The 15,112-nt window shown below is 42.8% G+C and overlaps 1 long non-coding RNA gene across 1 annotated transcript in view; it reads right to left on the bottom strand.

Moving 5' to 3' along the window:
• LOC142662218 (uncharacterized) overlaps positions 1–15,112 on the bottom strand; it is a 50,989-nt gene that overhangs the window by 27,241 nt on the left and 8,636 nt on the right. The window contains exon 2 of the long non-coding RNA XR_012850890.1: positions 7,348–7,482. This is a non-coding gene — a long non-coding RNA (uncharacterized LOC142662218). The remainder of the gene's footprint in view (positions 1–7,347; positions 7,483–15,112) is intronic.

Raw genomic sequence — 15,112 nt, 5'->3', positions numbered from 1 at the left:
ACCCTGTCCACCACCTTGATGATCTAGGGGGCCTCCACTAAAGGCTGGTTCTCCTGATCGACCCCGTGGCTCTCTCTTTTGAAGTTTAAGTAAGTCACTACCTCAGTTGTCTCCATAGGTCCCATAGGCCCAAGTAGTGAGGGCCATGAATATCTGCAGCCCGTTCTCCTGTATATGGCTGTGACAAGGGATCAGATGGTTTCCGTTTCACACAGGAGAAATGAGCGCTCCTACTAGGAACCGCCTCCATCCTTAATCTGGTGGCTGAGCTAGTCTATTTTTTGATGCTATCTTCTCATGATTCTCTCTAGGTCAGAGGATGGATTTGTGGGGCATCAAGGGGAGTCCTGATTACAATAGAAAAAACTTCTTACAATCACTTCAGGATATATATCTACATGTGCTCAAATTGTGGTCACCCAGACAGGAAGTCAAGCGGTTGCTAGGCGACCTGAAGTCCTACCGCCTACAGATTACACCGAGGAGCTCCAAGATGAGACATAAATGTAATTCTAATTAAACGTTGTGTATACTGTTACTCACTCTTCAACATTATGAGCAAGGTAATTACTCAAAGGTCAACGGATGGCGCGTTTTTCCAGGTAAGGCCAACACCTTTGTAGCATCCAGAAATATCCCCATGATCTCATGAAAAGGACAGATCTCACTTTTGTACAAAATGGTAAGTCAGGTTATTTCTGTAAGAATTGGTAAGTGGAACCCGTGCTACATAGGAGACATCTCACATCTCCATATGAACCAATATCATTTTGCTCCTCCGCTTTTTCCATAATGGCACGGAGACGCAAATGTGGGAGAGGAATTAAGAATTGATTTTTGAAGACGAAAAGGTTTGGTGCCAAGCTTAACCCCTAAATGGGCCCCATACCAATGTCATGGTATGCCACTCCTTACAATTTATTTTAATGGGCACAAGATCACATAAATAACTGAAAAGCCCTGAACATAGATTAATAAAAATTGATTAAAAAGACAAAAAAAACAACAGCAGGCAGGGTTCAGGACGTGATTTATAGCTATTACTCATGCCTTGACCCCTTATACTAATAAAATATTACCACAAAGACACACTTCACTGTTACCTAACCCCAGGCCAACCACAATATTCCCCAGAATAGAAAAAAAGCAATGAAGGTCACACCTGGTTATGTTACTCTTTATGAAACATTGCACCATAAATTATCACGTTATATCAACTGGTAATGGGTGCTGACGGCTTTCTCCATGGGTACCGAAAGTTTTTTGCTGTCACCCTATCAGGATTAAATAGGGCAATTTTGTAATAGAAAGAAAAAGGTATAATGAATAAGAGCTACATATAAGAGATAAGCACGTGTTAAAGACTAGAAAAACATGGCTGCTTTCTTCTGAAAACAGTGCCCCACCTGAATACAGGTTGTGTGTGGTATTGCAGCTTACTTCAATAGAGCTCAACTGCAATACCAGACACATATATATCTGGATATACTTCTAAAGAAGTAAAGATAATAGCTTGCATGGGAGGTGGTAATTGGAGATACTTCTAGAGAAGTAGAAATCGTGGCTTGCATGGGAGGTGGTGTCTAGAGATACTTTTAGAGAAGTAGAGATTGTGGCTTGCATGGAAGGTGGGAGCTGGAGAAACTTCTAGAGAAGTAGAGATCATGGCTTGCATGAAAGTTGGTATCTGGAGATACTTCTAGAGAAGTAGAAATCATAGCTTGCATGGGAGGTGGCATCTGGAGATACTTCTAGAGGATTAAAGATCATGGCTTACATGGGAGGTGGCATCTGGAGATACTTCTAGTATAAGTAGAGATCATGGCTTGTATGGCTGGTGGTATCTGGAAGAATTTCTAGAGAAGCAGAAATAGGGATTAGCAAAATTAGATAGGGCTTTGTAGATTAGGGTTAAGATTTATTCTCTTGGTAACGGGTAACCCTTGGAGGGTCTGGTGGTGGCATTGTAGGAATGAGATGAGAGGTGACGTTAGTGAAGCAGTAGGGATTAAGATAGTTTGTGAGGTGCCAATCTGTCCATTGGTTGACTGCAGAATGATAAATGCATTGACACATCATTTGGCTGTGAGATCAGGATTAATGTGTGAAATATTTTAGGTGTGAATGGATATCCAACCTTCATAAACTGAATAACAAGACGAACGGTTCCACTCATGATAATCTTCCTCTACAGGCAGTTTTTTACTCTGGAAAAAATGTGCTACATCTCCAGCCATTGCATTCATTTTCTTTTGTATGATGGCAAATGTCACCGTTTTGTTTCATGCCTCATGGATCACTGTCGGGGTCTCAAACAGCCAAGTCACATGATGGGGAAGGAAACCATACAAAGCTCATGCAAACCATCAAGAGGTTGTCCAGGTCGTATATAAAATACAAGTCTGAAATCATCCGTGTACATATTTATTGAGGATCCCTTAAACACCTATAGGACAAGGCCAGACAGCAGAGGACCCCATGCAAGAACATTATATGAGCCCCTCGCTTTCTAATTGGTAATTTCATGAGAAATAGTTGCTGGTCATAGACCATGTCCATGTTGACTCTCCGGAAAATCCCTCGCAATCCAATCCATGGTATAGTATCAATATTACAATCCTTAGTATGCAACATAATAGACAGTGTGGAACGTTATTATTTAAAGTTGAAGATGGTAGCTTGGTTGCAGGTTGCATACAGTATATGGTATGTCCGCCCCTATGGACAATGTCATTGTAGCATTATTAGTCAATGTGAAATTTAATTTTTAATCTGGAAGTGTAAGCGGTAGAATTAATCCTAAACCAAGTCATGTTCACAACCCATATGTTCCTAAGCATTAAACCTATAGCAAGCATTGGTGAAATTGGACTGTGTCTCTGAAGGATTAAGGATTAAGTGTTTCCAATGAATTTCAGCAATGGTGGAATTTAATTAATTCTCCTGGCTGGAGCAATGTCATGTGATGCGTCCAGTCCATGTCCTGGGAGTAGGGACACATTATCTTAAAGGGGAAGTATAATCCGATACATTGTAGACAACATTCCCGTAGAGAGCCATTAAATCCATAACCAAAGTTGCCTAAGATATAATGCTATTCATAAATATAAGTCAGATTGTTGGCCCACCTTTGCAGAGCATTAGAAATTTAACGTAAAACTTTTTGCAGTGTATTAAAAAGTAATATTATATAGTAACAATAAAAAAGGCTTTACTACTCAGTGGAAGGACTTTTAAACACAACCATATTATAGCTCTGTACAACTTTCGTATAGAAGTCTATGGGACCCCACTATCAATGTTCCCTCTGAGCCTTTGTAGCTAGTGAATGGGGCAGTTAGGGACGTGGGGAATGGGCATCTGTGCCAGGCAATCCAAATAGCAGCAAATGAATATTGCCATATAAAGTCCAAATAATTAGCCACAGAGCATCCAGATAAATAGTTTAATACATTGTCCAGATAAACAGTTTTATACATCGTCCAGATAGTTAGTTTAATAAATTGTCCAGATAAATAGTTTTGTACAGTGTCCAGATAAATAGTTTTGAACAGTTTCCAGATAAATTTGTTTTTGCCAAAATCCCTGGTGGTCTAAGGTAAGAAAAAAGTTACTGACATTATCCCAGGTAGTCTAGGGTGGTTAAGGGGTTTAAGGTAACGTTACTGTGGTCTAGAGCAGAGAAGGGGTAATTGTCTGCATTCCTGTTGTCTGGAACAATGAAGGAGTTAATATCTGTATCCCTGGTGGACTAGCGCAGTGAATGGGTTAATGTCACCATCTCTGGTGGTTTCCATTCCTGTGGTCTAGAGCAATGAAGTGGTTATGGTGTTCTAGGGCAGTGAATATGTTAATGTTACTATCTCTGGTGGCCAAGTACAGAGAAGGGTTTAATTCATGCATGCCTAGTAGTTATGGGAAACAAAGGGTTAATGTCACTATTGCTGGTGGTCTAGGGCAGATATGTGGTTATCGTCTGTATCCCTGGGGGTCTAGGCCGCTGAGAGGGCTAATGTCTATATCCCTGGCGGTCTAGAGCAGAGAAGGGATTACTACCAGTATCGTTCAGCTTCCTTTTTTCTCCTGATCATAGCGATCAGTGAAGGGCAGTATTAAAGCAAGAGGAGCAGCTTAATGATAACAGCGCCTACTGTACCTCCTCATGCCTCAGAATAAATTCAACCCAAAAAATTGTGGCATGCTCCATTGGATGTTGAATTACTTCTAGAAGACTCTGAAATAGGATACTGGAAGGGGTCACTATCTTGCAGTCTGAGTTCCTATGGATTAGGGCGGATTTACACGAGCGTGTGCGTTTTTGCACACGCAAAAAACGCGGCGTTTTGCGTGCGCAAAAGGCACTTACCAGCTCCGTGTGTCATCACATAGGATGTGCGGCTCCGTGATTTTCGCGCAGCCGCCATCATTATGACACTCCGTTTGGATGTTTGTAAACAGAAAAGCACGTGGTGCTTTTCTGTTTCCAAACATACTTTTGACTGCTGTTGCACGAATAATGCGCATCCCACGGAAGTGCTTCCGTGTGGTGCGCGTGATTTTCACTCACCCATTGACTGCAATGGGTGCGTGATGCGCAAAAAACGCAGAAATAAAGGACCTGTCGTGAGATTTACACAGCGGACTCACGCTGCGCAAAAATCACTGACAGTCTGCACTGCCCCATAGACTAATATAGGTCCGTGCGAGGCGCGTGAAAATCACAATGTGTGATCTCAACCAGCCTAACCCCAAAGACTAAAACACAAACACCATTATTGCATTTTATCCCTCGGGAAAACAATATAATGGAGTCTAAAAATTCCACCATTCCACATTTTTGTTTTGGTTGATCAACGTCCATTGAGTGATACAGAGTTTATCTACCTAAACAAAAAAAAAAACGCATGTTAAATATGCAAAAAAATGCACAGTGTGAACCCAGCCTTGGAGTAAAGGCGGTCATACAGCTTATAGAGCTGTTGGCCGAATGGTTGTTCGGCCAATAGCTATTCCTCCTGTCCCTCCCATACACATCAACACTCGGCTGATCGTGCACGTGATCTCAATGGGGAAAGGGGAATAAGCTGTTGCCAGACACAACTTTTCTCCCGTGAAAACAAAGGATGGGCATGTTGAAACCCAACATTCCTGATCCTTCTTATCACAGATGTCTGGCATCGGGGAGAGTTGGGACACCCCCATTCACATTAGATCGTTGGCCGGTCCTGCCAAAATCGTCAGTTTAGGCCGACATACATCTAATGTATATGGACACCTTAATACACACCCTTTTCTCCCCCAAAGCTCAACCAATGACCTTCTTATGGCTCCATGTATGAGCTGTATATTTAGTGCCAAGGATGGATCTTGTCCTGTAAGATAAGGAGAGGAGGGGATGAGAGCCAACACAGTACTCGGCACTAAATATTTGGCTCTTGCACAGAGCTGCGATATGTGCTTCTTATAGACATTGAATAGAGCGGTAGGGCGCTTGTTCGACTGCCGCTTCATTCAGTGTTCTTCTCACTGTGGTCGAGCCCAGTCCTTGTGATCGTGGGGGTCCCAGCAGTGGGGCCTCCAGTGATCAGACACTTATCACCAATCCTGTGGAAATACCACTCTGGGAATACCCCTTTTTAATATGGAAGGAGAGAAGGAAGTGTTGTTCCAGCGCTGTATGGAGTTTTAAAATGGAAACGGGTTTCCAAGTTTAATGGTATTCAATTAAAAAATAGTCCAGAGGTATAGTCCTGATGTGAGGGTAAGCGTGCGGTAATGTCCTCAGAGCCTACGCGTTTCGGATGCTACTGCATCCTTAGTCTTGGCTGTAATGTCTGACATTACAGCCAAGACTAAGGATGCAGTAGCATCCGAAACGCGTAGGCTCTGAGGACATTACCGCACGCTTACCCTCACATCAGGACTATACCTCTGGACTATTTTTTAATTGAATACCATTAAACTTGGAAACCCGTTTCCATTTTAAAACTCCATACAGCGCTGGAACAACACTTCCTTCTCTCCTTCCGTGCTTTTGAACGTGTGCCGACACGAGATTCCGGGCGCTGCTGAGACACACTCCATAGTGTCAGGTGAGCTGGAGGATTCCTCCCCCTTCTTCTTCTACCTTTTTAATATGGTTATTGGTTCCATGTTGTGAAGGGCCAAACTCCTGATATCCTAGGGCTGATGAGCAAGACAAGCTGCTGTTGACATTCATATCATCTAAAATATATGAGATCTGTCATTCTTACATGGATAGAATTTTTGAAACAATATATCATATAGCCCACCTATGTGAGACTGGTCCAATGTCTTCTACTTGACTACTCTGGAAGCACTGGTCATATATCAACATTTAGTGAGACCCCCAGTGTAATCTCCTACTATCTGGATATGTTTGTAGACCAACGAGGCACGTTTCAGGTTTGCAGCCTCTGATGGCAAAGTCTATTAATTTACTTTTGCCCGCATTGAAGTCTATAATGCTCTTTAGTAGTCAGTCATGTTGTGGATGTATTCATCTTTCTGCATTTTCCAGCATTTTTCCTAATGAATTTCTACATTTTGAGAGGATGATTATTGTGCATTAGCAGTTTCTACCGTCTCAGCGGGAAATTCACTTCAAGCCTGTTGAGTGAGGTGATGTTCTACAAATTAGCTTTAACTATTAAACGAATTTTCCGGAAAAGTGATGTTAAAATATATATATTATTCATGGCTGCATTATTCATTTGTGGTTGGCCATTTTAAGATTGAGCAAGATCTAATCGTTGCCCTACATACAAGACTTACAGTGTCTCGGAGGAAGCTGGTTCTTCTGCTATGTCAAGTCAAGGAAAATTGTCTTGAATGGAGAAGTACTGTAGAAACCTTAAGCGCCTACTATGTCAGCAGGAGTCCTTTATGAATGTCCCTTGATAGATAACCCTCCCCAAAAAATATTAACTATCAGTGAGTTAACTTGGAGCCACAATTGGAGTAGTGTGACCAAAATCCTAAAGTCTACTTGACAAAATCCTCATAAGTTCCATAATCCTGGGAGGAGCACATCCTAATACAGGTTTGGTTTTGATTTGCTCAACTTCTTAGAAGCCATGAACCATGTTGAGAGTGAGATCCAACCCCAAGAATAACTCAATTACTCAAAAACTTTCACTAATAGGTTTTATGGAGTGAACCAGCCCAATAAAAAAATACTCCATGTTCCTGCTGGTTCATGCAATTCCAGATTCTTCCCGAAAGAGGAGGGCCCAGAGACCTCCCACCCTCCAAAAAGTCACCTCCTTCTCAGTAGTTTGGTAACATTGCTAAGACTGTGGAGAATGGGAATAGGGTCAATCTTACCCGAGGCCTCTTCTGCTCATGGGCTTCACAGCAAGGGCATAGGCTAGGTGTCTCATGTGTCACAGTGTAAGAAACTGGATTTGGATCTTCAGATAAAGAGGACTCGAGGTCAACTAATGCTCTACAGGGTGGCTTCTGGAAAAAAAATCATGGATATGATTAAAATAAGACCCAGACCTCAATGGTATAGTACCAAGACAATGTAATACTACTACTAGGTCACCTAAGGAGAAGGCTTCACATAACACTTCACTGCCGAAAACTATTCATCCCTTGTACATACTTACCAACAGTTTACATTTCCCAAGGGCAATATTGACTTTTGAAGGTCGAAATAGATTTAGTGAATGGTATGTGCTTAAAGGGAATGTGTTGTTAGCAAAAAATGTATTTTTTTTTTAGTTAAACAATTAGTGTGTAGGTGATTAAACATTGTTCTAATTTTTTTTATTTTTTTCACGAGTCAGGAAATATTATAAATTTGATTCAATTTATAATATTTCCCATTGCTGGTCACTAGATGGAGCAATTCCCAAAATTGCAGCATTGCATGTGGTAAAGCAACCACATTGCTTTATGCTGCAAAATTGGGAAAAAATCCCTCGCTCTAGTGAGCTCTCAGAATCCCCCCTCCTTTATCCTGGCTAGTGCCGGGAGAAACGAGGGGATTGAACGGTCTAACCTCCTACACTGTGTGTTGCCATTTTTTGAGCTAACACACAGTGTAGAAGGTTTACATACACTAGTAAACACACTGAAACAGGAACATACATAGAAATAACTTACCTGCTCCAGTCGCCGCCGCTCCCTCCGGTCCGTCCGCTCCGTCTGCTGCCGCTGCTCCATGTGCACAAGTCCGGAAGCCGCGACCGGAAGTAGTAATCTTACTGTCCGGCCGCGACTTCCGGTCCACAGGAAAATGGCACCGGACGGCGCGCATTTCAAATTGGACTGTGTGGGAGCGGCGCATGCGCCGTTCCCACACACACGCCGTACACCATAGTGGATGGAACGGGCCCCGTTCGCATTCCCTATGGGACTGGAGCTGCCGTATTCCATGTCTGTATGTGTCGTTAATCGACACATACACAAATGGAAAAAAAAATGGCAGCCCCCATAGGGAAGAAAAAGTGTAAAAATAAAAAAAAGTAACACACAAACACACAAATTAATACAAACGTTTTTAATAAAACACTAACATCAAACTGATATTAAATTTTTTTTTGGGGTGACACTGTTCCTTTAAGGGGAGAGGGGAGTCATTATTAGTTGTCCTATTTAGTCCCATTCAATAATGAATATACCTGGACATATTGGGGACATTTAAGATGCAATGCCTAGTATCTTCGAACACAATTTTTGTCGTTCTGAATTCCATATTGTAATGAAATTCAAAAGAGTTTCTAAAGTGCAAATCAAATATTTAGCCATTTTCAAACAAATTCCCACTAAAATACCAGTTACCTTCGAAGACGTTGTGTTCCTCCATACTCACAGTGCAGTTTTTTGTGTGCCCACTAGATAGAGCTAGTGGAAAGTGACCTACAAATATAAAACCAACATCAAGGATCACATTGACGGTTAGTATTAAGGTTTACATGAGCAATTTTCTGTTGCAGTGACATTCAGTGCAGCAGACGCTTGGGAAGTAGAGAAGTTTAATGAGCTCAAGCAATTTTGTTTAGTTGTGCTGCTGAATTCTGGAGGTAAGTCAGAATTGAACTGTGCGTCAGGGAATTGGATATTGCAATCTCTATTAAAAGTTGAATTTCTACGAGTCTGTCCATCTGCAAACTTCACCCATCATAAGGTAAGAACAGATGTTGCTGATCTAGATCAATGGCTCAATTAGCAAGCTGAAGATTCAACATTTTGGATTGTAGTAACCATTTTGTAACTTATAGCTGGAACATAATGGTGCAGCCTCAATGTGTCTCAGTTTTGTAAGGGTGGGGTCTGGGATGGTATACAGCCCCCTGCAGATGTGTCATGGCAAAGACAGGAGAATTCTTGCAACTCAACTTTACTATGCCAGTATTCACGGCACACCTGGCCACAGCAGAAAAAGCAAACAACACTTCTCAATGTCACGTAGGGTTCGTGGACCCACTGGGCCGTACCACCTTGGCGGTATGGCAGCTGGCCAACAGGGTGCAGGTCAGAGTCTATAGTTCATATAGTGTACCTGTGGCAGCTCGGACACTAGCAAGGCAGGCTTGGCTGGGACTAGGCAGCAGGTAGACGTCAGGCGTGGAGTAGCCGGACAGGCGTGGTATACAGCACAGCACAGCTACAGCTCAGCACGGGCACTAGATCAGGATACAGGTTACAGGATACAGGAACAGGGAACACTGGGAGCAGGAAACACTAGGGGACCAAGAGGTTATCAAGATAGACAACAACACAAACATAGAAGGAGGTCACGGAAAATGTCATTAACGAACTTCTGGAAGACCGCGGGAACATTACACAGGCCGAAGGGCATTAATAAATACTCATAGTGTCCATCACGGGTGTTAAATGCAGTCTTCCATTCGTCACCCTGGCGAATTCGGATTAGGTTGTAAGCCACACACAGGTCTAGTTTGGAAAAACTTTTGGCTCCACGTATACGATCAAATAATTCAGAGATCAGCAGCAACGGATATTTATTCTTCACCGTGATTAGGTTGAGACCCCGGTAGTCAATACAAGGACGCAGGGAGCCATCCTTTTTTTTTGACGAAGAAGAACCCGGCTCCTGCCAGGGAGGAAGACTTCCTTATGAAGCCCCTCTCCAAGTTCTCCTTAACATAGGCGGACATGGACAGAGTCTCTGGCAAGGAGAGAGGATATCCCCTACCACGGGGAAGGGATGCACCAGGGATCAGCTCGATAGGACAGTCATACGCCCTGTGTGGGGGCAGTGTCTCCGTCTCTCTTTTGCTGAAGACATCTGAAAATGCTGCCAATGATCGAGGCAGAGAAGGCTGGACCGAACGAATCTGCACCAGGCATCGGCTGTGACACTCGGGGCCCCACTGGAGAACCTCTTCAGAGTTCCAGTCCAGGACTGGGGCATGTAGTCTGAGCCAAGGCAGACCCAGCAGCACAGGGTTAATGGCCTTGGACAGGACATAGAACGGTAGAAGTTCGGAGTGGAGAGCCCCTACTTGGAGCCTCATCTTGGAGTGCTGAGTTCCCATTTTTTTATACGTTGACGTGGAAGCCTACTCACGCACCCCTGAAACACGGAGTGCTGCGGGATCAAGAAAGTACCTTTAACAATATCATTCATGGCTTGTGATAAACCATGACAAACCCTCTTGGCACTGTCATGGTGGAGTAAATATTTCAAACATCTTAGGGCCTGTTCACATCTGCATTAGGGGCCTCTGTCCCAGATCTGGTCCATAATGCTGGAAACAACAGAGGAGCATGGACCGTTATTGTTTTTGGTGAAACAACGGACACCATGACGAATACCCTATGGAGCCCATTAAAGTCAATGGGTTCCATCGGACGCCGATGGTGACCGTCATGCAACGGAACCAGTGCTTCCAGTTTTTTTGTTGTTCTGCTCCTCTGACGGAGCAGAGCAACGGAAACACTGATGCAGATGTGAACAGGCCCTTAGAGATGACTGTGGTTTGGAGACTGTTCTCCTTGAAGTGTTCTTGTGTAGACCAGAGAGATGTCCTTATTCTAAAGGAGAGCAACATATGGATCCTGGTCTATATACATTATTAGACAAGTCATGATGGGCCGGTAGAAGCCTCACAAGCCATGTTTGTATTATTCTCATGCACAATGACTTTTTGGATTCTCAAGATTAAGGGAGAACGTTCCGAAAGGCAACAGTGGAGAACTAATATGGCTTCAATATTCCTTCGAGAAAGGACATCGAATTGATTAGTGTTGGTTAATTAGTGTCTGCATTCATTTATTGCTTCTGTTCAAGCATGGAAAAGACTTCTGACAGCCGGTTCTACTAGTGAATATTTTTGAAGGGATTAACCACCTTGACCTTCATAGCGATTGAACTTGATGATCCATGTAATGATCCACAGATATAACTACCGTGCGGTGGCAGGAAGCTGTTCTCTACAACCATACCTTGTCTCCAGACCTTCACATTCGCTGGTGAAGAGGGAGTGTTTATTTGAGGTCTTTTCTAGACGAATGATGTTGTTCTAATTTTGAGGTATTGCCGTGTTAACTCATAAGAATGCGTTAAGTGGTACTTGTGTGATACAATGGCACCAAATATAGTCAAATCTATATTTAAAGGGGTGGTTTTATGAAGACCACCCTTTCCATATTCCCTATTAGGGCACATGGACATCAAAAAGAGGGATTCCCATTCGAGATTTTACCTTATTATTCAGAACAGAGAGCCGGTAACAAAAAGTAACTCTCGGTCGTCCATGTATTACATGGTCAGCCATTTATTTGAATTGCCGATATATAATACTACATTTCCTTTTGGAAAATATATGGACGGCTACAGCGTCCCCGGCCGTGACAACTAAGCCAGCTTCAGTTTGAAAAGGGTTTATTTTTTGGTGAGACAATCCGTTTCATTTTTCTTATTCCCGTCTATTGAACTTTTACTAGAAGAATGAAGTCAAGTCACTTGAATCCCATGAAAGTTGCATCATATGGGTCAAATGTGCCAGTTGCGTGCGCCAAGTTTATGAAATGTGACTTTCCATGCCATTTCCCCCATTGCCGTGTGTAACAGGTAGGACATGTTATCATTTTTCTAAGTTCTCATTCACTTACATGTTGCAGCTGTAAAATATGTTGCTCCATAAAAATCCATTGTGTGAATAAGGTTCGGTAACTGTTTACAGGACTTGCAGTACAGATTTCAGTCGTAGGGATGAGGTGCATTGCAGTATGAAGCAGCTGAGATATTCTGTCTAACTACAGCTATTGTATAGGACCTGAACGCATTAACACGTGATATGAATTTCAGGAGGTGACCGTTTCTCATCGGCTTTTTTTCGTATAGACGTAGCTATTTGTGCTTTATTCTGCAGGGATTGTTTTTAGTGTTCCTCCACTTGTTTCTACACCGGTTGTCCATTTTTGTTTTAAAGGTTCCTCAAGGATAAACTGATGATGAGACTTCCCCCTCCTAGGGCCCCCCACCATCAGCTGTTTTTGGCTCACTTGTTGCAAAGGAAATCCGTCTGTGCAAAGCGTGGGCCCAGCAGGTCTACCTGATCCATTTTGGGAAGTAGCTCTTCAATCTGGCTGATAGTAGATAGGTCTCGAGGAGAAGACCCTCCTCTATTAAAGGGCGACTAAACTTTCAAAAAACTTCTGGACATGTCATAGTGACATGTGAGAAGATTTGATTGGTGGGCGTCCGAGCACTGGGACAACCACTGATCGCTAAAAAGAAGCGGCAGAAGCGCTCGGGTGATCGCTGAGCCGCTTAGTTTCTGATCGGCTTTTCTCGGAAAGTCGAGCAGTTTGTGTATGGGCCCAATAGAAAGTCTATGAGCCTGTACACCAACTGCTCGGCTTTCCGAGATCTACCCTTAAAGAGTTATAAAAACAGAATTGCGTATTCCGATAAAAGGTTTTATTATACCCACAAGGGTAAAATCAAACAAAGCTCAGCATGTATAAAATTCCCATGCAGCATGCGGCAAGCAGCATGCCTAATGTCTAGCCCTAGATACTTGGCGTGTTGCATGGGAAATCGCTCAGCTGACACATCAGGTACAATTCACCCAAAAACATGTATGTTTGGCTTTTGTGAACATCCATTTTATGTATGTGTGTGCAGCGCATGTGCGTGTAATGTTCCTGTATTGTATGTATAGTTGTTGTCATGCTGCATAATTGGTCACATGGACACAGCATCCCATTGGTTGTTCAAATAAATGGGGCGTGTTTTTTTTCTTTAATCCATAAATTGCCCCCTTCACTGCCGCCTTAGGCAATTGCCTTCTCTGCCTATCTTTCAACCCGGCCCTGGACTTGAGCAGCATTGTAGAGGCAGCCCATGTGTTCCCTAGTGAGAGGAAGTCCATTTCAGGTTGGTTTTGTCCCCGTGCTGACCAGAGCCGACACTAGGTTCGTTGGTGCGCTGTGCAGTACTTTCTATTAATGCCCCCCTAATGGTGTACCATAGAATGCCCAAATAATAGAATCATACAGTGCCCATATAACATTACTCTAAAGTGCTCAAGTGACACTGCTCAATCAATAAACTAGGGAAGCTCTAAGTGCCCAGGCCATTAGGACCAGTGGTGCCCACTACAGTAGTGACAGGTGAGGCACCCTGTATACACCTATGTGTGTTCCCAGCCCTGGTGGTGAGGACCTGTACAGGGATGTGGTCTCCACAGGTGTCGTAATGTTAGCAAGCAAGAAAGTGGGAAAGGTACTTAAGTCGTGACAATAGGATGGGGGGCACCAGGATTTTGTTGGTGAAAGGACGAGGCCGACCATCGTCTATGTACACCATTGGTTCCACCTTGACAAATCTTCTTTAAAGGATCCATCAAGATTAGCTTTTTTTAATCACTGGGGTCAATGGATAGAAAAATGTATGAAAAATAGTGTAAATCCCTTATTGTTTTTAGATTAGTGGTGATGGTTAGAGCAAGGACTATATAAAGACTGGAGTCTCTATACAATCACTGGATTACTCAAACAAGACACCAATCCTCCCTTTCAACAAGAATGTAACACAGTCAGTAATCCATGTGGAAATTCCAATTCTTTACCATGACTGGTGCTTCCGTGTTCAATCCTCTGCACCCCTCATTTTTACACCCCTGTTGCCCCGTAGACCGTGCATAACGAAAATATGTCACTTCTCTTGACTTCTCTGCTTTAGTAAATAATTGTATTCCCCATGAAATAACAATTCTGGAGCATTTTTTCTTAGCACTCTACATTGTGTCTTTCCTCTTTTATTCCTCCTAGAAATTTATGAAAAAATTGGGTGTTACCAGTTGGAGTGTGTCTCTTCATAGTCTGACACTGTCCAATCAGAAAAGGAAATAAAAGGAGACACGGCGCCACATAGTGCAAAGTAAAAGCAGGATGGGGCAGAGGAGCAATCTTGTTTAAGAAAATGCTCACCTGGCCCAAAGACACAAAGTAGTGGTGGTAATGAAGCTGCTGCTGCCAAGTCCAAATCACAACAAATGGGGTTTGTTGTCCCGAGGATATTTGTAAAAAATAAAAATAGGACCATCGGCGCTGCACGAAGAGACAGAAAAATAGACGACTTAGATGACCATCATGGCAATATTTAATGGAAGGGCTACGCGTTTCGACACCGAACTGGTGTCTTCATCAGGCCAGTACCCAGGCCGACCATCGTCTATGTACACCATTGGTTCCACCTTGACAAATCTTCTTTAAAGGATCCATCAAGATTAGCTTTTTTTAATCACTGGGGTCAATGGATTGAAAATGTATGAAAAATAGTGTAAATCTCTTATTGTTTTTAGATTAGTGGTGATGGTTAGAGCAAGGACTATATAAAGACTGGAGTCTCTATACAATCACTGGATTACTCAAACAAGACACCAATCCTCCCTTTCAACAAGAATGTAACACAGTCAGTAATCCATGTGGAAATTCCAATTCTTTACCATGACTGGTGCTTCCGTGTTCAATCCTCTGCACCCCTCATTTTTACACCCCTGTTGCCCCGTAGACCGTGCATAACGAAAATATGTCACTTCTCTTGACTTCTCTGTTTTAGTAAATAATTGTATTCCCCATGAAATAACAATTCTGGAGCATCTTT

This window comes from Rhinoderma darwinii, chromosome 10 (genome assembly GCF_050947455.1).
Source record: "Rhinoderma darwinii isolate aRhiDar2 chromosome 10, aRhiDar2.hap1, whole genome shotgun sequence".
Taxonomy (NCBI): Eukaryota; Metazoa; Chordata; class Amphibia; order Anura; family Rhinodermatidae; genus Rhinoderma; species Rhinoderma darwinii.
The sequence above is the reverse complement of the archived record's forward strand: the minus strand, read 5'-3'. Positions and strand labels throughout refer to the sequence as shown.